Source organism: Larimichthys crocea, chromosome III, assembly GCF_000972845.2.
Source record: "Larimichthys crocea isolate SSNF chromosome III, L_crocea_2.0, whole genome shotgun sequence".
Classification (NCBI taxonomy): Eukaryota; Metazoa; Chordata; class Actinopteri; family Sciaenidae; genus Larimichthys; species Larimichthys crocea.
Genome location: NC_040013.1, coordinates 17,115,485 through 17,139,669, shown reverse-complemented (window position 1 = coordinate 17,139,669; position 24,185 = coordinate 17,115,485). Strand labels below are relative to the sequence as shown.

At 45.0% G+C, this 24,185-nt stretch overlaps 1 protein-coding gene across 5 annotated transcripts in view; it reads right to left on the bottom strand.

Annotated features, from left to right (window-relative positions):
- Positions 1–24,185, bottom strand: part of zmiz1a (zinc finger, MIZ-type containing 1a) — a 99,549-nt gene that overhangs the window by 59,378 nt on the left and 15,986 nt on the right. For 4 of the 5 annotated variants that reach the window (XM_019259671.2, XM_019259665.2, XM_019259666.2 and 1 more), the window contains exon 2: positions 11,935–12,043. The exons of the other annotated variant lie outside the window; for it this stretch is intronic. The gene's annotated coding sequence lies outside the window, so the exon portion shown is untranslated. The remainder of the gene's footprint in view (positions 1–11,934; positions 12,044–24,185) is intronic. 5 annotated transcript variants of the gene reach the window in all.

The window sequence follows — 24,185 nt, the reverse complement described above, 5'->3', positions numbered from 1 at the left end:
AGGCCGGTGTGGCATGTTTTCACACTCTCACCGAGAGGAAATATGGGTGCCGAGAGCAACGCCGGCTTGCAAAACACTGTCACATTGCCTCACATTGACACAAGCAGAATTATCAGAGAAAAACAAATGGAGGCATTGATTCACTAGTTGTTTATTTACAGCCCTCTCCGGAGAAGAAATAAATTCCCCTGTTGAGGCTTTGTTTCCCCATCATATGACACAACGGGATGCATGAGAAGAGGGGTGAGCAGGCCACACACACACACACGAAAAAACACATACAAATGTAAGCGCGCGTGCACAAACACACACGCAGGCGTCTTACATCTGGATTAATCTCCAACGGGCGTCATCACAGATGCCATTAAACGTAGCAGAAGGCGAGAATCATGCAGGAAAGAGGCTGCCATCTGAATAATTTATTCACAGGCTCATCTTGTCTCACACCAGGGGGATTTCTGTTTTCAATTTACACTGTTCTCCTCCCCGTATTCAAATCAGGGAGCAGATTTGTTGTGATTGGCACACGGAAGGTCAACGTTACCAAGCTAGCGTCAACGCTGTCCTCAGTGGCCTGGTATGCTGGTCTATTAGCACACTGGGGTAGTGTGTGTGTGTGTGTGTGTGTGTGTGTGTGTGTACGTGTGTGTGTACGTGTGTGTGTACGTGTGTGTGTACGTGTGTGGCAGTCTTTGTTTACCTCAGTGTGTGCTGGGTGACACTGGAGAATAGGGCCCGTGGAGCGCAGAGACAGCAGTGTGTGTCTGAGCTTATTAGGCTGCTTTCCAAGGACACAGGAGGCTCTAGACATTACACTGGCTGGGGAGAAAACACTATTGCTAATCATAGCGGGAAGATGTTAGGACTGCAGATGCAGAGCGCGGGGTAGGGGAGGAAGACAAAAAAAAAAGTAGAGGAGAGGGGAAGAGGGAGGACGAGAGTTAGATAAAAGGAGGGAGAGTGCAGGATGAAGTCATGGCTGTGATGCATGGCCTCGCTCTGGGTGTCACACTGGGACTGGGAAGAGGACGAAGAATGCCTCAGTGAGGCACAGGTCATCTGTGACGAGATGAGTTGCCATTAGCCAGAAAAGGCACATGGAGCAATATGCAAGCAGGGGATAAAGAAAAATAAAATAAAAACTCTCTCTCGGAGTGACAAACTGTATTTTCAAGTGTTCAGTTTGAAATTTTCCTGCATCGGGAGGCAGCACAAAGGATCCGTTTTGTTGTTCTCGTACGATTCCTCGGGGAAACGGATCAGTCTATTTCACTTTGCACTCGATGTAGGTGGCATGCAACAAAAAGGCAGAGAACACATATGACATACATAAACATATGTTTGTCTAAAGACGCTCGCTCCGTTAGGGAGGAGCTTCTCATTCTCTGAACTGTAATCCAAACTTTGAAAGAAAAAAAAAAAAAACGGGTTATGAGGTTGCTCGAGGGGAAACTGTGCTTACCAAGCAAAAATGCCCTTGTCATTTCCAGTAGTAAATTGGTATGTGCTTGCTAGCACTGATGACAGGACTTGGATGTTTCTGCCGTTACAGGCATGAATGGCCCTGTAGTAGCCGGGCACAGTGCAGCGGTTCAACAAGGCCTCTTTAACCAGCTGAATGACAGGCAAGCAGACGGGCCACGAGCCAACCACAGACATTCAGCTCTGGCTGCTGTAATGATGCCAATTCAACCAGACCAGGGAGACCATGTGACGAGGGCACAGAGAGAGACAGAGAGAGAGAGAGAGAGGCGAGTCGAAATCTATGAGTGCACCAACAGTTAGGTCACCAGGCTAAGTCTTTCTCCTCTGCAGTGTATCGTGTGTGTATATGCTCCCAATTTTTATTTTCAACTTTTGGCAGTTCTCTTCATATTTACAGTCTTGTTATCTTTTTGTTACCGTTGGCGGTCTGTGAATGTGCAGCTTGTTGCCTTGTTAAACTTGTCCACAGCCCCTGAGCGTTGCGTCAGTAGCCTTTTTGCACCCTCCCCATCTTGTGGAAATCTCCATGCAAACCAAGGGGAAACTCGGCACCAGTATGACACAGCATGGAGGAATGCACCAGCGGATGTGGCTCTCTCTCTCTCTCTCTCTCTCTCTCTCTCTCTCTCTCTTTGCCTCTCTCCTTCTCAGTCAACCCTGCTCCTCCTCCTCCTCGTCCTGCTGCCGCTGTGGGCAGGTCCATATGCACCCAGTAATTATCGAGGTTATTTTCTCCAGAGGGCCAAATCCCTGTTTATGGGCATGAGCGTGTGTCACAGGGCCCTGGCTGTCAACCCACGGGACGCTGACTCTGTAGACAACCCCAAAGAAAATCTCAGCTTCGGTGACACTGCGGTTGCCAGACCCTGGAGTTTCTTTGCTTTTGCTCCCATTTAAGTCCTTTTTTTCTTTTTTTTCGGTAGCTGTGTCATGACCTCAAGTGAGGCAGCAAAAATGATGTTACGTGTGAACTTCCACCTTAGCGCTTGCCAAAAAAACTTTTTTTTCTGGAAACTTACTAACGAAGAATATCCAGCAGCAAAGAGAACAATTAATATTCTGAACACGCTGAACTCAAAAATAGCAGAGCTGGACATGGAATGTCTTCAACTTAAATCGGTGTTATTTATTTATTGCAGACATGAGGGCAAAGAGTGTTTCATGTTAGTTCTACTGAATTTTCCACTATTATTGGTTCAAATCGGTCCCTTACCAGAGCCAGACACCCTGGAGAATTGTGACCTGGGCTAGCACACATTTCCTTTTGGCAGTGGCTACACAGGAAGTGAAGACTGTGAAAGGCCAGTGGTTAACAAGCTCTGTAAAAAAAAATAAAACACTAACCAATCCAACAAGCTGAGTATTATACCAGTTAATTAGAGGCAAACAGGAGGCAACCTTGTCTTCTGAATGGGATTCAGAGTAGGCTTGTTCTCGTGCTAAAGTAGGCTCGTCAGCAAACAAGAGCCCGGAGCAGCCTGAATTACAAGCTCAAAAGTAAATCTGCATGTAACAAACTGTTAGCCAGGGTCAGCAGTGCACACACACACACACTCAAACACACAGACATTGGCTGCTCCCTTCACAAAAGCTGCTTCCTCTCCGTTTCATCACGCAGGCCGGGCTTTGTTAGTGTGCGGAAATGCCTCCAGAGGGAATGAAAATACTGGCAAGTCCCTGCAGCTCTTTCTGGAGAGAGACGGGTCCTGCAGCTGCAAGATCACACACACACACACACACACACACACACACACACACACATACAAAACCACACACATATATGCCAAGTGCCCATGTAGGTTGAGGGCTCAGGTTACGTACAGTGATAACCGTGTTAACCTAAAGAACATAAACACTGGTGTGTGGTTACAAAGCTGTCAGGGCACCGGAGGAGCCAGAGGAAGCGAACACTGATGGGACAAAATCTAAAGTTGGACTAATGTTGTCACGGCCGCCACAAAATTATAGGCAACGTCACAGTGAAAGCTCATACCGCCGCTAAAAATCGGGGGTTTTTCCAGCCTGGGAATTACATTTGTAGAATTAAGTGACTCTGCTTCCTAGATTCATTAAATCATAAAAGTATTATTGTCTTGTTGAGAGATCTTGTGAAACAGTCACAGAGAGGTCACGAAAGCATGTTTTCTGTACCCGCTTACCCCGTTCAGGGTTGCCCAAAGAACACACACCAGAAAGACGTCTCGCAAACTTCTCACCGAACGACCCGTGCTGCCCTATGGGTACAAACCCTTCACCCTCATGGTAACCACTGAGCCACTGTGCAGCCCAGTACCTTACTAAACGCTCTTAAATTTTTTTTTAAATATTCCATTACCTCACTCGATGGCCATCTCGGCTGGTGAAAAACACATGTTTGTAATCAGACGACAGAACTCCCAACAACAGATGATTGCAATCAAACAGTCGATGGCCTGCTCTTAAGGCAGAAATACACCATATTAGTAATAAACAGAAAGCTCTGATTTTAAATACAGGATGTTTCCAAGAGATTGGTCCATTGTTCAAATAATGGAAGATACTCAAATCATGCTAATCGTTTCCCTTCAATATGTTAGATTACAGCTGTTATGACTAATATTATCCAAAATATGGAGGTCTCCCAGTTAACAGTCATCAGTGCTGTTAGTTATTCTGTCCTGCAAAAACATTAGAACATCTCGATTTTTCTTTTCTAATCTGTTCGATTTTAAACGGAGGAACCGCCGCGCACACTGAGCTTCTTCACTTCTAAACCGTCTCCCTGCACCACCCACACTCACATTCAGTTGACCCAGGAAATTTACAACAGTATGCTATTTTTAATTTAATATCTCATGTAAATTGTACCTCCTACACAAAAGTGACAGACGCAGCCGCCTACCACCGTGTCTTTTTCATTACAAAGTTTTCTGAGATGATACTTCTATCAGTCAACACTGTTTGTATGCTAAAGGTACGTTCTGGTACTTCAAAACATGGGTCTTATTAGGTTCAACTAACACACAGTATCTATTAGGAGATATCATAACACTGTACTGAAGAGCTTTTACAGATTTAATTAATTGAATTCATTCCTGACACTGGTTAACCAACAAAAACCTTACAGTGCTTAATTTTGTTCAGTGTATGGACTGTATCCTTACAGCAGTGGTGCTCATCTGGGGCTCAGAGTCAGATAATAGAATAGGAAGGCCTGAATCATGCATCGGTCACATACCATCACCATTAATTGTATTATTTGTACAGAGGGCTGCTCCCACGACAACAATCCCAGGCCTCATGTTACATGTACCTTATATTAAAATGATCAATAGTTCCACACAATAATGTATACATTGATTATCAGTATTGAACAAGCAGCAACTTTCCGTGGCTGTGAAGTGAAGCCAACGTGGAAGTGCCAAAAACTGCACTGCCACTTTGAGGCTGGTTACAGAACATGCCAATCTCCGTAAGTCTCCATGTTAAAAATGTCCAACTTCACAGCAGAAATAAACACGTTTGACACCGGGCGTTGTCACAGATGGTTTGATTGAGCAACCAGGCGTCATTCAACCCGCCTCAGGTCCACTGATGATCCACGTTTTGGTTTTTCTTTTTCGCTTATTTTTTTGGATTAGCCAATAGGTGGAAGAGGCAGAACCGCCAACATGGCAGCGGCCAGAGCCAAAGATTTTGAAACCACGAATATGCTGTCTATTCTTTATACTACAGTGGGATATCCTCAGTGGGGGCATCTGAATTGGTGAATTTGGATCAACCAACAACCACACTGAACTAAAGACCAGCCATTTGTACTGGCCAGCTCCTATAATATGACAGTAAAGAAAACAGGCTGCAGGTCGAACCAAAGTGTAGCTCTGTGTTGAGAAAGACAGCTGGAATAAATAACCTGGGTAATGACTTTTTATGTTAACCCTCATTTAGACTGTTAGTTTGGACTCACTGAACTCAGAAGCACTTGTGTTCATTACTTCTACAGCAAATGTATGTACTTTAGAAGCAATAACTAAAAGTATAAAGCCTGTTTTTAAAAAAAGTTTAGTTAAGTATAAGCACAGAAAACGCGTCCACTGGAGACATATGGGTATCTGCAGTGTTTATGATCTCATCACTTAACAGACAAGCTGTGCAACACACTGATTTCCCAAAAGTGTGTTCCGTTAACGGCAGAAAGACGGACTTCGGACCAAACGACTGACTGAAACTACTGTCTTACCGGGGGAAGCATCAGGGGGAAAGCAGATTCAAGATGTACTGACAGAGTTGAGGAGCTTTCAAGACAGCTGCTCGAGTTTCTCTCTGTCACTCTCTCTCTCTCACACACACACACACACACACTCCACTCCCCCTCTCCTTTTTAGCCAGTGACAGCAGGCACCCAGTGATGACATGAGGAGTGTCTCTGGCAGCCAGTAAGGCAGCACTAAACAGACAGAAATATCTGCTCTGACAGACGGACAGATCGTCACCCACGACGACATGCATGCAGCTGTCACTGAGCTTACCACTCCTCTTCCCAAGCCCTCTGGTTTTGATTTTCCTTTATGCAGTTCTCTCTCTCCGCTCTGAACAGTGTTTCCCTCGTGTTTTCCTCTCTTACAGCTATCATATACTATATTGAAAAGCAACATTTTTTTTTTTAGGCTCTGTCTGGCACATGGCCAGAGAGGGGGTGGTAGAGGGTGGAGGGGAGGAAGGAGGTTCGGCTTTCATGAGGCCAACTGTTGAGCACGCATCAATCCCTCCGCTTGATCAGCGTTGGCCCGCACAGGTCTCAGCTCTTTGCTCCTTTCGCTCGCTTTCATTCTTTTGTTCTTACTCTCTTTCACTTTCGCACAAGAATCTGTTCTCCCTCTGTCTGTCTCTTTAGCTCTCTCTCTCTTTCGCAGCCACAGCTGTTCTCAATTAAGAGGGTCAGGGAGCGGAGCAGAGAATAACAGGCTCTGGTATCTGGAGCTGGAAGGACCCAAAGATCAGCAGCAACAGAAAACCACTGCTGTAACGCGCTGCGCCAAGGACTGGGCTGTGGCTTGCCTGTGTGTTTGCATGCTTGTGTGTGTGCGTGTTGCATAAATCTGCTCCGTGTCAACAGGTTGTCAGTGACCTCTGACCTTCATCTTTAAAACAGACATGAATATGACAGAACTGCTAATGTTGTGATTGGTGCGGAGCTGTCTTCTTCCCTGCTGGGACGTAAATCTCTTCGCCTGTTCAATTTAAAGAATCGGCTTTAAAACAATGGAAAGTCACTCACACACATACTCATGCGCGAGCAGGCACACCCACGTCTTCGCCCCCATGTAGAGAGCTACTTTAATTGCTTTGTTTCAATGGTCCCTTCTGAATGAGAGAGAAGCTGGAGGCTGCAGTTTACAAGACACATCTGCAGGTGTTGCATTTCAAACCGAGAAATTCAAGCTGTGAGAAAAGAGCACATACACTAACACAGGCACACAGATAGAGGAGGCATATACAGACAGACTGTGTGTCTTCCTCTCTTCTCTCTCTCACATACACACACACTGCAGGTGCAGTACCGTTCAGTGATTTCCTCCACGGCATCGAGCCTGAAAATGTTGGCACATCTGAGCATCTGAGCAAGGTGAAATTGAAAATCTCTTAACATCTGCATCTCTTTCTATAGAAAAAAAAAAAATACTGCCTCTAATGCGAGACAATGCAAAATATATGACAAGACAAAGCTGAGGTGCAGTATATCGAGCGCAGGCGTGTCAAATCCAGAGAAAGAATGTGCTCCTGCAATGTGGCTGACGCTTTCCCAGTCGGCATTTCACACTAAAAGTCTGACAGAGCCATAAATACCACCGACTAATGTGGCTTAAGGTCACGCAGGTATAACCTCTCTATGGTTGGCACACCTTGTGAAAAACTACTAGTACACAATATCTCCCCCCGCCCCCCCCGCACACTCTGTAGTAACAGCTTATTCGAAACTATTTTCAGCTGTTTAATTTCAAACCTCTCGGAGCAGTGTCTCTGCGAGAATCAGATCTGTTTGTTATAGCTGAGAGTCGAGTAGTTTGGAGGATCTTGGGTAGCATCTCTCCTAATTCACAGAAAGAAAGAGCAATCAGCTAGGCTTCAGATGGCACCCGACGGATCCAATCTCATATTTTTTTTTTCCCCCCGAGCGTCTCTATTGTAATGTTTCCACACACTGGCACGCATGCCGCATTGCACACATTTCTGATAATCTATGCAAATAGGCCACAGATGGACAAGAATGTATCTAATTGAGAAACATATGTGTCGCACTTTAAAAAAAAAAAAAATATTCTAACATCTCTCCCTTTTAGCTTTTTCCTCCTCATCCTGCGTCTGTCATCCTTCCTTCATTCATTAAGAGTTACGTGTGGCTGTGATGTTGGCGTCTTGCCACGCCGTTTGTGAAATTATTCAAATGAGGACACCGTGTTTCTTTTGTTTACCGCCTTGAATGGCGACACGGAAACAAGGTTGGAGTATTCATGAACGCCATTTCTCACTCTCGCAATACAACTACCACCTCCTTCTCTCTCTCTCTCACTCTCTCTCTCCCTGTGAATCCATTGGAGGCATTATGAGAAGCCATTAATGAGTGTGTGGCGTGGCGTGTTGTGATGCGCGACATATTACAGCCATTCATCAGAGCCGGGAGACACTTGACAGGCGGACAGCCAACAGGTTGTGTAATCATATAACACAGCCATGTCAGGCCTGCCACGGCTCCGTGTCCCATTCAGGACTCTAATGTTATTTTCCTCTGGGTAATTGACGACGCCAGACAGAGAGACCTAGTGATGGATAACATCATGGACCGACCGGCGCACAAAGATGGAGGCCTACCGGAGTGATGTCATTTCAGATTACATCAACGTTTGGAGATATTTAAAAGAAAATTCCAGTTTAATATAATTTGGGTGTTATTTTCAGATTTGGACAATATTTCCATTAGTTATGATAACTTTGTGTTCACCTTAGTAATTGCTGAGGAACATGACGATATCGCTAAAACTAAGACAGATGGGGCAAGAAACACGAGCAGGCACATGATGAGATCAATTGTAAACAGTCAAATTATCTCAACCAAACATGAGTGCACCCCAAATATTGGTAATAATCCCTCATTGCATAGAAATAATGTTTATTTTCATCTTTGTTTTCTCTTCCAATTAACTCCGGTTAGCCTGGGGGTTTGATTATAACATGTACGATCATCTGATTGCTCCTGTTTCTTGCCCCATCGGACTTCTTTTTAGCAGATCTCAGCACTGCAATATTCTTAGAACCTATTTTTACCTCTACTATTACAGGAAAGAAAGGCCAAGCCACAAAAATAGGACCCATGTTGACACAAAGCAAGAAAAGAAAGCCAGGAAAACAGTTTTTTTGATTTATCGCAGCTGCACACTAACTCCATGTATACTACTTATTAGGTTTAATGAGTCATGATTGCGTAAAAGGGAAAAGAAAAGTCATCTAAATCTATTAAAGAAAACCACTTTGAGACATTCATCTAAGTTACTGCATTAATTATGTCAAAACATGACAAAGTAAAAGTGTTACTCTGGTAATTACAGTGTACTAGGAATGCCATCTGACACTGAGGAATCTGTTGCAAATATTCCAACTCCTCTGCACAACACAACTCTCAGCTGCATCAGAGAAGAAGAGTTGGCCCTGAGGCAGTGTTAGACGTTGTTAAGGATAGCAAGTATCCTCACACAACCTGTTCTGCTCTGTCCCTAAGCTGGAAAAAGAGAAGACAATGTTCTCTCTCATCCTCCCACTCTCACCGCTTTATACCTCTGCTTGTTTGTGAGATGCCTCTCGCAGCACACAATTCCAAAAAAAGGCCAGCCTGTGTATGTGAAAAATGGGCCATGAGACGATCACCACAATGAATATCACCAGCGAGGATAAAAATACACATTCCTGTCATCTGAATATCATCACAGTCTGCTTAAGCTGAAGCACCCTGAGGTGAAACTCCTTAGAGAATAAGAGTCTTGATTGGACTTTTATTCTGTCACCTCTTCTTTGTCACAAACATACAGTGTGATGTCTATATACACATTTAGCTAAGAAAGGGCTTGACTCTGCAGAGTTTAAAGGAGGAAGAGGGTACGGGGAAGAAACTGCGGTAACGGGGATGCTAATTAATCCCTACGAGCTCCAACATCCTTTGCTTTATCTAGAAACGCCATGTGGCAACGAGGTGCCGACGGCACCGGCTGAAGAGCCTAATCCAGCCGTGACACACTGCGACCGCGACCACGTCCACGACGCTCTTCACATAAGTTCACAGCACATAATCATATCTGGGTTGAAGTTTTCCAAATGCATTGTTTCCCACGTTCACGCTACAACGTTGGCATTTTTTTTGGTACAAAAACTGCCAGCTGCCAGCACTGCTGCTAGTGTGAGACGCAAAAAAATAAGAGGGTGTTGAGGATGGACTAGTACTTGTCACAAGGAATCCAGGTGTATATACTTAAGTTGTATGCTTTGATATATAGTTTCACACACTGGTAGCACCACAACAGCACTAGACAGATACAGATGTACTGCAAATGATCAGGTCGTATCATGCTTTAATTATATTCCCCACCGTAACTGTGTTTACATTCCTACGTTCTCATTACTGATGAGGCAACGCCGTGCAATTGGAGTATTTATGTCACATTCATTCGCAGTGATTGCAGTGAGTGGAAGATCCCAAGCTGACCCAGCTCCTGTCGTGTCTGTCACGTCGTGCACAGCATAGCTGCAGCGGCTAGGTGCACACGCACCCATAGCTTAACTGTAACCCTTTAACACGCGACTATAAATTTCACCTTTAGTGTGGACAAAACACACTGGAGGAATCCACCCAGCCACTACACACACACACACACACGCGCGCGCGCAATCTCAACTCCATCGCCTCACAACGGCCACAGTGTTCAGTGTCAACAGTGGTCACACTATGTGGCGCTAACATTAAAAATGCATCCAATTAAAGCAGCGGGGGGAAAATACTTCTCTGTAAACGGCAACAGTCTGTAACATGTTTGCAGCAGCGATGATAGGCTTTCTAAACAAATTAAGCCAGAGGAGCTCTACATTACTCATCCTGGCTGGCTGTCTGGCCAAATTCTGCCTCAATTGCACAGTTGTTTGATCAACTGCTGGTGCACTGTGTATGTGTTAATGTGAGGAGGAAGAAAAAAAAAAAGAAAAGAAGAACAGATAGGAGTCCATGGACACCAGGCGAGATGAATGCAGTCTGGCAGCAGCCGAGAAACGCAGTAAAACTTTGTCTTCCTATACTTTCATGTGTCTGCAGTCGTGTGCTGTCACATTCTGCATCTATGTTCTGACGGCTTGCAGCGTCTCTCTCTCTCTCTTTCACTGTGCATTACTTGTCACTCTTGTGCGTTTGTGTGTCTGTGTGTGTTTGTGCATGTATGTGCGTTAAACCTGTCACTTTCTGTGCCCTGACGTGCGTACGCTTATCGCCGTGGCAGATCCCCGCTAGTCGCTCGTGCTTGTGTGTACAGTATCTGTCTGCATATACTGTACGTGTTGCATGTTTTAGTTTGTGTGTGAGGCAGATGTTCCCCGGGTGTTGCCACTGATCAGCGTTCACACACACCACACTAAGGAAGATTAACCAGCACTTTATTTATCCATTTGATTCCTGGATCTGTCCCCACCCATCCTTCAATCCTCCTTAATCCATGGTAGCAAAGAATACAGGAGCAAAAAGAGTGTAAAATGAGAGGTAGGTGGCAGAGTTTTGCATCTTAACCCTCATGCATCAGTTTAATTTACTACCCTCTTAAGTCATGAAGGAAAAAAATGTCCACTTCCCAAAAAATTCCTATAAAAACGTTTCAAATTAATCATTTTTTGTCTGCATGAAGCTCTTAGGTTTATGCATATAGAGTTCAAGTCTACAGTCAGAGTTACATAGCGGCTCGAAATGTACTAAACTTGTCACTAGAAATATATTAACGCATACATTTTTTCCATACTCCCCTATCCCACATCTGCCCCACTGTACAAAATAGAAAATGTGAGGTTTTTTTTGGAAACAAATGGTTCTTGAATCATAGCATCATGGTTTTTGCTCTATTCTCCAAGTATTGACACTGGCCACAGGCTTCTCAGCGGGGACTGGCTTGGGTTTTTTTGGACGGAGCCAAACAAGATCCTGCACAGCTCCTCATAAACAGCAGCTGCAGACTGCTCAGTTCCCAGTTCCTCCCAGGCTGCCAGCCCAGGAGGGTCCAATCAAAACCAGCCACATTACTCCTTCACTTTTGCCTGTGCGTGCCAAGTCTGCTCCGCGATGGAAGAAAAAAAAAAAAAAAAAAAAGTTTGGTTCAGACTGAACCAAAGAGCATGCACAGTCACCAAACTGTAGATTAACTGTAGATTAAAAAAGAAAAATCTGTTTACCTGTGCAAACTTTGACCTCTGTGCTGCTGCTGCTGCTGTGGTCGCCGCCCCCTCCCCCACCCTGCCCTTCATGTATTCCTCACGCACGGTCCCTCACTGACCCGGTGATCTGAGGGAAAGGAAGGAAGACAGAAGAAAAGGCTGTTAAATTTTCTTTTTAATGGAATGCCAGGGAGGACCTGGTTCAGACAGAGGACAAATGTATCACAGAGAAATACACCCCGGTGTTGAAAAATGTATGCGGGGAGCCGTGAGGGAGTTTGCTATACTGCCCCATTTACTCTACCTCCTAACCCTGCTGGAAAGCCAATGAACCAATGAACAACTGCACCACCTATCACACTGCCACTGCCGTGCCTGTATACTGCAGCAGTCCTGTATACCCCCACCACCACCACCTACAACACACACACACACACACGCGACCCCACCCCCCACTGCACAGGAACAATGTCCTTCCTAAAGGTTATCAGCAGCCTGGCTCTTGGTCAGCCCTCATCCTGAGTCCATTACACACACACACACACACAGCCGTGAGATTCACTGCCTTAATACACCTCTCTTAGTCTCTCCTCACTGCTTTGCTGCACCCTTAACAGGCTGACTACAAATCCAGCGTAGGCCCAGAACACACACACACAGGTTTTGGCATCTCGAGACATCTGCAAAGTACTTCAGTTCAAATTTATTGTGAAAACTTTGATGAAATATCATTTAAGCATAAAGATTTCAGCTCTTTTTTCTTCTCCCTCGCAGCCTTTAATGTCCATCATCAACAGGTCAAAGGGCAGATACCTGTGAAACAAATAGCATTCCCCCATCAGACAGCACTCAGCTGTACATTGTGTTCGGTCCAGATAAGCAAATGTTGCTTCACTAACAGGCTCAACTAAGGTGGTGAACCAGGTCAATAGTGCATGCAAAACATCAGCATCTTTGCATTGTCACTGTGAGCCTGTCAGCATGCTGATGTGAGCATTTAGCTCAAAGCGCAGCTGTGCTTCAGAGCCTGTGGCTCTAGTCTTATTTTAGGGTGACAAACACTTTACTAGACTGATGTACCCCATTTAACATGGCAAAACATTTCAAATACGTTTATAGTAACAGTCATCTCTCACTCTGTGGAGCCTTTTAGTGTCTTTCAGCTTCTTTTCACGTAGGAATTTGAAATTTAAAATGAAATAAAATGAAAATAGACTTTTTTTTATACGTTTTCCTTAATGGAAACACATCTGTTGCAAAAAAATGCAACAACTGACTAACACTTCCAGTCTTAATCTTACTGACTGGAGTCCTCCAGGTCTACTGGCAAAGACAGTCCCTCAGGAAGACACACCACTCTCTCCCATTGTTTCATCACTTACAATCTCAAACCACTGGTGCAAACAAGCTTCCTCTGCTTCAGGCTGTCCTCGTGGCCATTTTCCAAGAGGTACAGTGTATATTGGCCCTGCTAATCATAGTCAAAGAAATTTGGGCCAGTGGGACAAAGCCAAAAAAAAAAAAAAAGAGAAATATTTGATAGCGGTGATACTGAAAGGAACTATATCAACTATAAAGCTACTGCTAAAACGACTATATGAGTAAATTGTCCTAGTACATCTTTGTCTGTTTACACTTTGAGTACAGTTTATCTTGTGAAAACGCCACGCTCGCCCAAAATCAAGGCAACAGTGCTCGGCGGTGAGCGAGTTTCCACACGGCAGAGCTTGGAAATTAAAAAGGCGATCACGCTTAATGTTTAAAACAAAACAAAAACACAGGCTTTCTTCTCAAGACTAAATCTAACATATCTCCTCTTAATATTTCTAAAACAACACGTGGATGGTTTAAACAGAGGATGTGTGTGGGGTATGGATTGAATGACCTACCCCTTCCCCCATCCCCTTTGCATCTTAACACCTGCTCATTCATTTAATCCACGAGAAGAAGACAACATAAGGAACGTACTGAAGAACATAATGTGGGAAGAGGGGGTTGATTTTGGACTGAGGCCAAAAAAGAAGAGGACAGGGCGGAGGAGAAAGCCATAAATACGCGGGGAGGCGAGCAGGTGTCGCAGACAAATGTGATTTACAGGGTCTACGTCCTGTACAGTGCTGACAGGTAAGCCTATTAGGTTGATATTACCCGGCTATAACACGCACCGATGGACCCTCTTAAAAACATGTGTGCAGCGAGTGTGTAAAGGTTATGGATTTAAGAGAAAGATTATAATATCACTTTGTTAAGTTGGCCATACATTAAGCTCTGAAAAGATTTTCAGTTGGGTTTCTTTGTTTGCATCTTTTTTCAAGGTGACGTCATTTAGCAATCGCACAAGGGAGGGCCATGTTTAAGCTTAGTAAAGAAAAAACAATGTGGTTTTATTACAGCAGAGGTTAAACTGGATTAGACTGGAAGAGCAGTAGCGGGTAAATGTTTTTACTCTGAAATGACATCAGCCTTCAAAGTCAAGGAGCGCGTGAGAGCGAGAGCTAAATACTGTGATGGCGGTGGATTTCTGCATATTGGGAGCTGCCGGGGAGCAATCACTGAAGAATGCCAACGTTTATGAGAAACTAAATGCACTAGAACATCGAGCAGGAGATCTGCAATCGAGTTTTGCTTGTAATACGGCGCGAGAGACACGACACTACGGGAAAATTGCTACCACTTGAGCGGCACACTACAGATGGTGTTTGAGAGCAACACAGCACAAAGCAATGTGTTTCTTAATAATGTGGTGAATATTGCAGTGAAAAGCTGAGTGCTTCGTACTAGCTTCTGCAGACTGCAGCTTCTTCTTCTTTTTTTTTTTTTTTCCTGTCAGAAGTGTGAACTTCTTTCATCCCCGGATATAAGAGGCTGCGGTAAAATCCTCAAAGAAACTAATCGTGTTAAATGAGGTTTGTGTCTGTATCTATGACTTCTGAACGTGTGTGTGTGTGTGTGTGGACTGTGTGTGGTTATAGGTGCCTCTGAGAGACAAAAAAATTCCTGTCGCCTTTCAATCTAAATTCTGTGTCAACTCTCTCACTCGAGTCATTCGTCTCCAGTTTCATAATCGCGCTCGGTATTACTTTCTTAACACTTCAGTCCTGGTAATCGTAGCTGATGATGTGGCTGCTCATTGACTGAGGTAAACCGATTTTTTACACGCAAAGTCTTTAAAGTGATTCAAATGCTGGAGGATGACAAAGCCCAAGTTTGCCTGTTAAAAGCCCTTAACACCACAACGTTTACTTTAGCTTCCTGGGGGGAATCCTAGTCTCAAGCGGCTGCTCAACTCATACAGACAGACTCACTCACTCACACACACACACACACACACACATCGTATCATCCAAGGCTGAGGAAGCAGGAGAGCTATAAAAGCCGACCTCATCTCCTTAAAACAGGCAGGGCTGTCCCTGGGCATCTTAACACAACTCATCAACTGTTAAACCAGAGAGAGGCAGAGCAGTAAAAATCAATGCCCCCCAACACGGCAAACAGCAGTCAATGATGTTAGGTGGAAGAGAGGAAAGAGCCAGAATTTGCAGCTCTGCGTCTCGAGAGGTAAGGAGAAGTGAGCGAGGAGAGGAGGGAGGGAAGGAGAAAGTCCATGTTAAGCCAAAAGCGGTAGGCTAATATATGTAATTGATTACCTCTATGCAAATAGAAGAGCTCGAAAAAAAAAAAAGCCAAAGAATGCAATTTAAAGCAGCAGAGGCTCTGAAAATCGATCGCCGCTGTGAGTGAGAGAAGCCATTTCCCTCCAGCCAAGATAAAACACTTTACTAGGAGCTGTCAGATACTTATCAGGAGGAAATTAGCAGAGGAATACCATTTTCCCAAAACAAACAGGTCAAGTGTTTCTCCTCCTCCTTGAGTGGTCTCTTCCCTCTCTCCTTCACGCTCACCCACTCTGATATCATCATCTGTTATTTCCTCCCCGTTTAAAATGCCAACAGTGAGAAGAGTCAGGGCTGCATATCATTCAAACAGATCATTTGCAATAAAAAAATAAAAAATAAAAAAACACATGCAGGCAGGCCTTGCGTGGCCGGCATGAGCAGGTTGCTATTTGAAACGGAGAAGATGATGAGGTTTCTGAGAGTTTTTTTTTTTTTTTTGCCCCCAGAGTCTGCCGGCGCCCGCACGTACACATTGACGCAAGTCCGTCCCCCAATCTCCGAGCTAGATCTCACCAAAACAATATTTGCGTTTTTTTTGGCCTGCAGTCTGTGTTCCTGGCTGAAATGAGGGGAGAGAGAGAAAAGAGGAAAAAAAAAAAAGTAAAAGAAAAACAGAGCACAAAGAGATGTGTCGAAGGCGGCGGCAGCCCACACGCAAGAACAGCCTCGTCGGAGAGAGGAGAGGGCAGCTCGGCGTCAACATCAACACCCGTTCTGCAGTCATCGCTCAGCAGGTAATTATGATAACAACGTGTTCCCAAGGCGGCTTCTCTCTGATTTAGTTTCCGACCACTTACCCTTCCTAAAATCTCCTCCCGATAACATCTGATATGATTACAAAGTCAAGATCCTTTTCAAGGAGCACCCACTTACGTGCCTCTAATTTGGTGTATAGTAACTCTCCCTCTTGTGACTACTCAACGATGCTTCTCATCTTATTGTGTATGCTTAGTTAAGACGTAGCACTATTCAGATTTTCGGAACATTTCGGAAAATGCCATGGCACAAATGAACCTCACCTACCAGCGCCATCTGTTATTGAGCGCTCCGCTGCCTGCTATTACCTTCAATTGTAAACACAGCCTTGCCCACATGGGGGGAAATACATCATTTCATTGTGTCTGTTATCATCCAGCTTTAACAGTGGGAGTTTGGCCCTGAATGGAGTTGACCCTGTGATTACCTCTGTGATGCGGCATTTTCCTCGGCTGTCATCACAGCCGACCCCTTAAACAGCAAACCGCTGCTCTTGCAACAGGGCCAGGCTGTTGACATACTGAAGACATTTAAGATAATCCCGGAGATGTCTCTGTGTTTTCCCCGAGATTACATCTTCAAAGGGGAAACACGGCCCGGCAGCCTGGACTTGAAAGGGAGAGAGATGCGGAGGGCTCTTGTTTTTTAAAAGGACGGGGGTGGAATAGCTCAAGAATGCAATCACGGTTTTTGGAGTGGAAGAAGGCCTGTCCCGGCTAGCTGAAAGCTGGCAGGAGCTTGTGAGAAGACGGGAGGGAGGAGGGTGGGATCAGACGCGGGAGAGAGAAAACACACCTGTTGGATGGGACGCAACACAGGGTGCTAAAGAAAGGACTCTCACCTGTGTGACCTGACAAAGACTGTATATCACACAGTTCATCTAAGGCCCAGCCCTGCCTTTTATTATGTTTGGTAAGCTGACATGTCGAGGTTAAACGGTCGGGTTTAGAGGGCAAAACACAAACAAAACACGAGCTCACAGAAGTAGCTGAGTGATGTTAGCTCACAGTGTCACTTTTTCTCTTTCGTTCACACGAAGCTATAGCTGAGACGGTTGCGTAATTTCCTCCGTGACTCTTGGGGAGATAAATGCCACCTCTGTTTTCTGGGGCTTAAAGATGACAAACTGATAGCGGAAAGTCCGCGTCTCAAACTAAGGCTAGGGAAGTTCTAATGAAAGATGTTATTGAGCTGCATTGTGGGAAATGTAGGATCCGGTGTTTGACCTTTACAAGGGACTGAAAGTTGGGATAGCTCTGTCTCTTGTGCATCGTTTTGGACCACTCTTTTTTATTTTTATTTCATGGGTCTCTTGTAAGCCTTCCAACCTATCCTTATAAGTCCAATACTAAAACCCCTTGAACACACCTTTAAGAATGGTACGATCATTTGTGCTAAACTCGTGATAAACTGTATACTACTATGTGTAGGAGAGTTTTGAGGTGGTCTTTTGTATGAAAGTGTGGTATTTTCCAAGTAAAGTTATTAATCCCTGAGGGATGATCTGTCCGCTGCATGTGACCCATCCTGACTATTTAGGACTTAGGGAACTTCCTGGTCCCCCGGGGCGCTGTACTATGGATGCTGCAACTTCAGTGATCATGACTTAACTCCCGCGCAGTTCTTTCTCACAGTGTGTTATACGTAATGCATCATCACTGAGCCTTTATAGACACTTTGCATGAGGCTACTTTACATCTCATCAAGCACAGGGCAAAAATTAGACATGTGAAATGATAAAGCGTCACATACTTAGGAAGTATTAAGTAAAAGCAAGAAATTATGACTCATATCTGCAACAAATGTCAGCAGTGACGTCCTCTGTGGCTGTAAGCACCTCTTAATGACTCATGGAAGTGTCGGCTAACGCGGCTCTGACGGACTCAGCGGTATCTTTTCCAACTGCTGAAAGGCATTGTGACAACATTGGTGCTAATTATGGGACGTGAGTATTTTGACGTGGAACACGGGGGAGAACTCGCAAGGAACACTGAAGTAATAATAGCAATTTCTACTACAAAAAAAAAAAAAAAGAGCTTTTATGCTCAGTCTTCCTTCTCAGCTGGGCTTGGTGACATCATCAGTGAGTCAGCGACCAGAGCAGTGAGCTGGGATCAAAAAGCACAGAGCGAGGTCTGTCTATTATCAGCTGCACATACTGTACGCTATGAGAAGGCACAAACACCCAGACAAAGAGGCGCACAAGTCACACAACCACCACAAGGCTATTTTTGAGGCGCCCGAAGATAGAGAGACTGGAGAAAACAAATATGTCATCAGCAGGAGGCCGAGAATGAGTAGATGAATCTGTTGAGTCATCAATCGAGTCTCACGGGGAGGAACTTGTTTTAGAAAGAGCAACCTATGAACAGCGATGGACGGTGTGGACAGACAAAGCAGCAGCAGCAGCAGCAGCAGCAGCGTTAAGGTGCCGCGTGGTTCCTCTGAGCGAGCTCTGCGGTGGGCCCCTCCTCCGTCCCTCCAGCCTCACTGGCCACGGTTGAAAAATTAATGCAGCAAACTGACAACACTTAGGGCCTCCCTCTCCCTCTTTCTGCCCCCTCCCCTACCCCCATGTACCAAACAGGATCAATTACCAAAGCAGGGCTCCACTCAGTAGCGCTAAAGAAACAAGAGGCACTCTCCATCACAGCTGTGTGTGTGTGTGCATGAGCAAGTGTGTGTGTGTGTGTGTGAGGTTCAGGCAGGCTTATGATGAGCAGAAAGAGGAGGAGGAGGTGGTAATAGTCTGTTTGCTTCTCTCTAATGACAGCAGCAGCAGAGTGGATTAGTGAGCCTCCTAACCCATCAGCATCACTCCTCCCAGTAAGTGACAGAGCATGTAAATAACCGGTTGTGGCCACTAACAGGAGGAAAGAAAAGGAGGGAGACAGGGACACTAATAAACCGAGAAAGTCTAAAATGCGTGCCGTGCAAGCGTTTTTTTCCGTCCGCGCGCCCTCATTTGTATGCAGGTGGGGATTTCGAGGAATTCCATTTCTACAACATCAGCCAAGTTATTCAAATGCAGCACATGTGACTGGAGAGGATAACATAAAGAAAGGCATCAGCAGAAATGGCAGCAGGCAGTAATCCCCCGGCCAGGGCCACTTGTGTTTGCCACGCAGGCAGGCAGGCAGGCAGGCAGGCAGCGCTGTCAGTGGCAGCACCCATACAGGCCTTATCAGTGGCAGCCATAGGGCTCCTCTAATAACCCTTGCTGATGCTCTGCGGTGCAAGGACAGACAGGGAAAGGGACAAACAGGCAGACAGACAGGTAGACAGGTTTCACTTCCCCACTTAAAGAAAGAGCCTGAGCACCAGGTATCAGCTTGTCGCCCTGTGTGGTGTGTGTGTGTGTGTGTGTGTGTGTGTGTGTGTGTGTGTGTGTGTGTGTTTCTCATTTGCCTCACTCTGTAGCTTGTGATTCTCTGACAGCTTCATTCATGCTGTCACTTCCACCTAAATGCACACTAGTGTTGACCTCCCGTATATGAAAACACACACACACACACACACACGCACGGACGTGAGCACATTTCGCATGTATGACAGCGTTGTCTAAACTCATGCTGAGGCTGCGGCCCTCAGTACGAGCGTATCTGACTCCAGCATCATTATCGCCATTCAAAAGGTCAAGCACAGTGCTTCCAGCCTCTTCTTTGTGATTTATGCCTTTTTGCTATACCTCTGTTCACATTAATCTCCATCTGTAAATCTAATCACACCGCCTCGCCATCGCAGCTCCTGCTGCTCTCAGGACAGAAGCCGTGGCCGACGGGGAAAGAGCTTATGTAAATACGTCGCTGTTGACACAAGATGGGTGGCACACGGTGGCCTCGCTGCTATGATGAGCCACGCGATCAGGTGGCAGATAAGAACAACCGTCACTTTATCGTTGTTAGTTTTCATTTATGCCGCCGTTCATCTTGATATACTTCTCGTATCCGGGAGCGTTTTTTTCTCAGCTCATCTGAAGAGACCGAGGTTACTGGAAAGGAACGAAACAATGCAGACACAATGCTGTAGTAGTCAATAAATAACTGGAGAGATGTTGTCACTCACGGTGACGTGAAGCATCATCAAGTAAAAGCACCACCAGGCGTGCTTTGCCCTCATGTGAGCTAATAATTATTACCTCCAACGATTGAAGCGTCACGAAAGCATCCACTCTCGCGTGCCTTGAAGCAGCCTTGGAGCACTTTGAGTGCAGAGTGGCCGGACGCGGCTGCCACATGCAAGGTAAAGACTTAATCGGGTCTCCTGTGCGGAACACGGCGGGCGCTCTCTGAGAGAATTCCCTCTGCGAGGGCTGATGGGAACCTTGGCGATGACACTGAGAGCCCGCAGGCCTGTCAGCTCGTCCCTGATGCGGCTCGATTCAGCACTCCCTCCGGAGAACTTCTACTGCTGCACTGACACGCACTCGTACACGGGCTGACACGAATCTCCAGCATCACTTCAAAACTGCACTCAGTCCCTCAACATCATACTTGACAGTGGCGTGTGTGTGTGTGTGTGTGTGTGTGTGTGTGTGTGTGTGTGTGATTCTCCCATAAATGCAGGCTGAACACTCTGGCTATAGATGAGATACTGTGTGGCACACAACATCTCAAGATAAAGCCCAAATATGTAAGAGAGCAGCAGTGTATTAGCATAAAAGCAGCTGGACCTGGAGGCTGCAGGGAAGATCTGTGCTTCATCACAATGTTTATCTAACCTTAGGCAAGCAATTTCATCACTACGCAGATTCATCAATTAATAAACAAAAACGGATGATAATATCAATGAAATTTTTATAAATGATGTCTTAGAAGTCTAGAAAGCCTTTGATGGGAGCAGATAGCGGCGATAAAGCACGCTAATTGCAGCAATCTGTTGCGAGCACGCTTTTTAAATGCCAACATACAAGAGGAGTTTGAAGAAATCAATACAAAGCCCTAATTCCTTGACAGATATTATCAACTCGAGATTTTTAAGATGGGGACTGATACTCTGTGTGCCACCAAAATGCAAGGAGAGAGCTCTTAATAATGATGGCGCTGGAGCAGGGAGATTTTTTAACCGCTCTCCTCCTGTTATCAATCATTAATGGAGTTTCCATCAAAAACACTTCAACCCCTCAAGTATCAAATCTCTCTTGAAGGTGGAGGGCCCCGCATTCAAACATCCACTTAATCAAAGGGCACACAATGCACCCCACATCCCATCCCGCCTCCTCGCATTTCCGCTTGTGCAAATTAGGATAATAACAGCGCAAATTGCTAAATTGTTCACAGCGCAAAGTGTAAAAGTAGCCATTTGCTGAGGTCTTCTGTGAGTGATGAGGGGTTAATGGGAAAATTCTAAATGTTTAAAATCACAGGGTTGGAAAACACCAGCCAACCAGTGTTTTTTTTGTTGTTGTTGTTGTTTTTTTTACTTTCTTTCTCTCCTTGCGGTTTAAATGCAGAGCTGTTTAAAGCTCGGTCTATCTATCTAGCTCGCTCTGCTCTGTAAAGCTGCGAGGCCCGCCTGGTCAAAGTCATACAGGACACGTGTGCATCAGCGACACTCACAAAGAGCCGTAACACGCTGTTACCCTTTAAAAAAAACCACAGGTTAAACACAGCGCTGTATGTGCACGCACAGTAAAAGACGGACAAACACACACACACACAGCAGAGTTTACTGCTTGCGACTGACTTATGAGGGGGGGGGGGGGGGGGGTCAGCCAAGATCCTTCTCCACCACCCGCTGAGGTTATATTATGTGAAATGGACTTATATTACTGCAGCATCTTCTCCGACAACCCCACAGCTTCAGATGCCACATACACATCACACACACACACACACACCCTAGACACATGAGCGCTGCGGCTAAGTGATAGCAGAAATGATAGAGTATTCCTAATTACCCACAAGATGGTTTTGACAGTGTTCTGTGTGCCAGTGATCAGTGTCATGGCGCAGCGCCAGCAGAGACTCGGTTCTGTTTGATTTGTAGCTGCAGCTGAGTAGCGGGTGGTACATCAGGAGAGCTGCAGTGGCACTCACTTTCTCTCCCTCCCTTTCTCCTCTGTCAAACCCCCCTCCCTTCTCTCTCTCTTCCTCTCCTCCTCCCCTTTTCTCTCCCCAACACTCGCACTGTCCTGTTTCACGGGCCCGACCTTGCCTGTCATCAGTATAAAACACCTTTTCCAGGCTGCTGCATAACGGGCGCACAGAGAGGACACTAAGAGGATTCTGTTGGAGAAACTTCTAGCCTGAAGAAGAGTTCACGGGCAAAAGCAGGATGCATCAGGACAACGAGGCCTGAAACATGGACACAGACATGCTTACATAACAAAGATGATCAGGTGCTTGGGTCATTCATAAGGCAACAAGAGGCTGTACTGTACTGCAGCTAAATACTAACATAATCATCAGCATTCAGATATTTAGGTATAAGCCAATCCATGTATCCCTTCATTCAGCACACAGGACAAAGTGCAGCTGAAGCTGATGGGCTGTCATTGGTTTTGCAGATGTTCAAACCATAACGGTCTTGTGAATTGAGGTTTAGACCTGATGATGATGATGAAGAAACACAGAAAAGTTAAAGGATCACCTGTGTGTGTTTAAACTTTTACACAAACCATCCGATAATAGAGGGTTTTCATCCTCTTGGGACCATGAATGTCTATGAAAAGTTTCAGAGCAACCCATCCAGCATTCTTGAAATATTAATATCAGTCTGACAAAGAGCCGATATACAAATAGGAGAATTTGCTTCTTTTATTCATTTGGGGACAAAAAAAAGCAACTAGTAGACATCACTTTGGGGTCTACTGTTTTTTTTTTTCAGAAATGATTAATCGATTAATCAATATCAACACACTCATCCAAAAGAATATAACTGCTAGTGAGTCCTACTTAATTAAAAAAAACGTATAACAGCTATAAAGGCATGTGTTAAGATGTGCAGTCACTGATGTAATGAGATACATTATGACAGTGCAAAATAGATACATCAAGGTGAATGGGGGTTATTGAGCACAAACATGAACCTATTAAAAAGTGATTATACAGTGTAAGCATACTGTGAGCCTTGGCGGTGGTACTGAAGTGAACAGAATTAATGCGCGGAGCCAGCCAGCTAATATTTGCTTAGCGAATGTTATCTGGAATTTGCAGCGTAGATAGTTTTTTTTTTTTTTTTTTATGTCTTTAAAGTGTACACTGGACACGAGTTGGTCTGGTCATATGTCGTTCTAATCTTAAAGCAGCAGCTCTACTTACGGGCTATGTATGATAGTGCTCCAGTATATTAACTACAGCGTGGAACCTCTTTGAAACGGACATATGTAAACAATCATTTTCAATTTTACTGTTATCTGCACTCAAAAACACATTGACATCAGATCATGGAGCCATCATGGGCTTGAGGTTCTGCCAACGAAGTGTCACAGGTCAATTATCTTTCAAAAGATAACAGCCGGCCTGCCATTTATCTAATCTCGGGCCTGATTTCTATCGCGGGATTTATACTAAGTAAACAAGATGTTAAGATATTCTTTTTGAAAGAGGACAGGCGCATAAAGAGGACTAATCTGCTCGTCACACATGCTACGTCTTTACTTTGTGACTCTGCTGACTCACATGAGATGCGCTGAATCAAAGCAGCTTCGGATTCAGTGACTCAGGAGCTTTGTGAAGCTGACTATTCTCGAGGCTTTGAGTTCATCAAACGGGCCTACTGCTTTATCTTAAAGGACCATACCGGTGGTTTTGTAGCATGGTTCCAGACCTCTGAATCACTGGCCTCTGAATCGCTGGCCACATCTCAGATCTCACATCTTTTCTTCAGCAATTC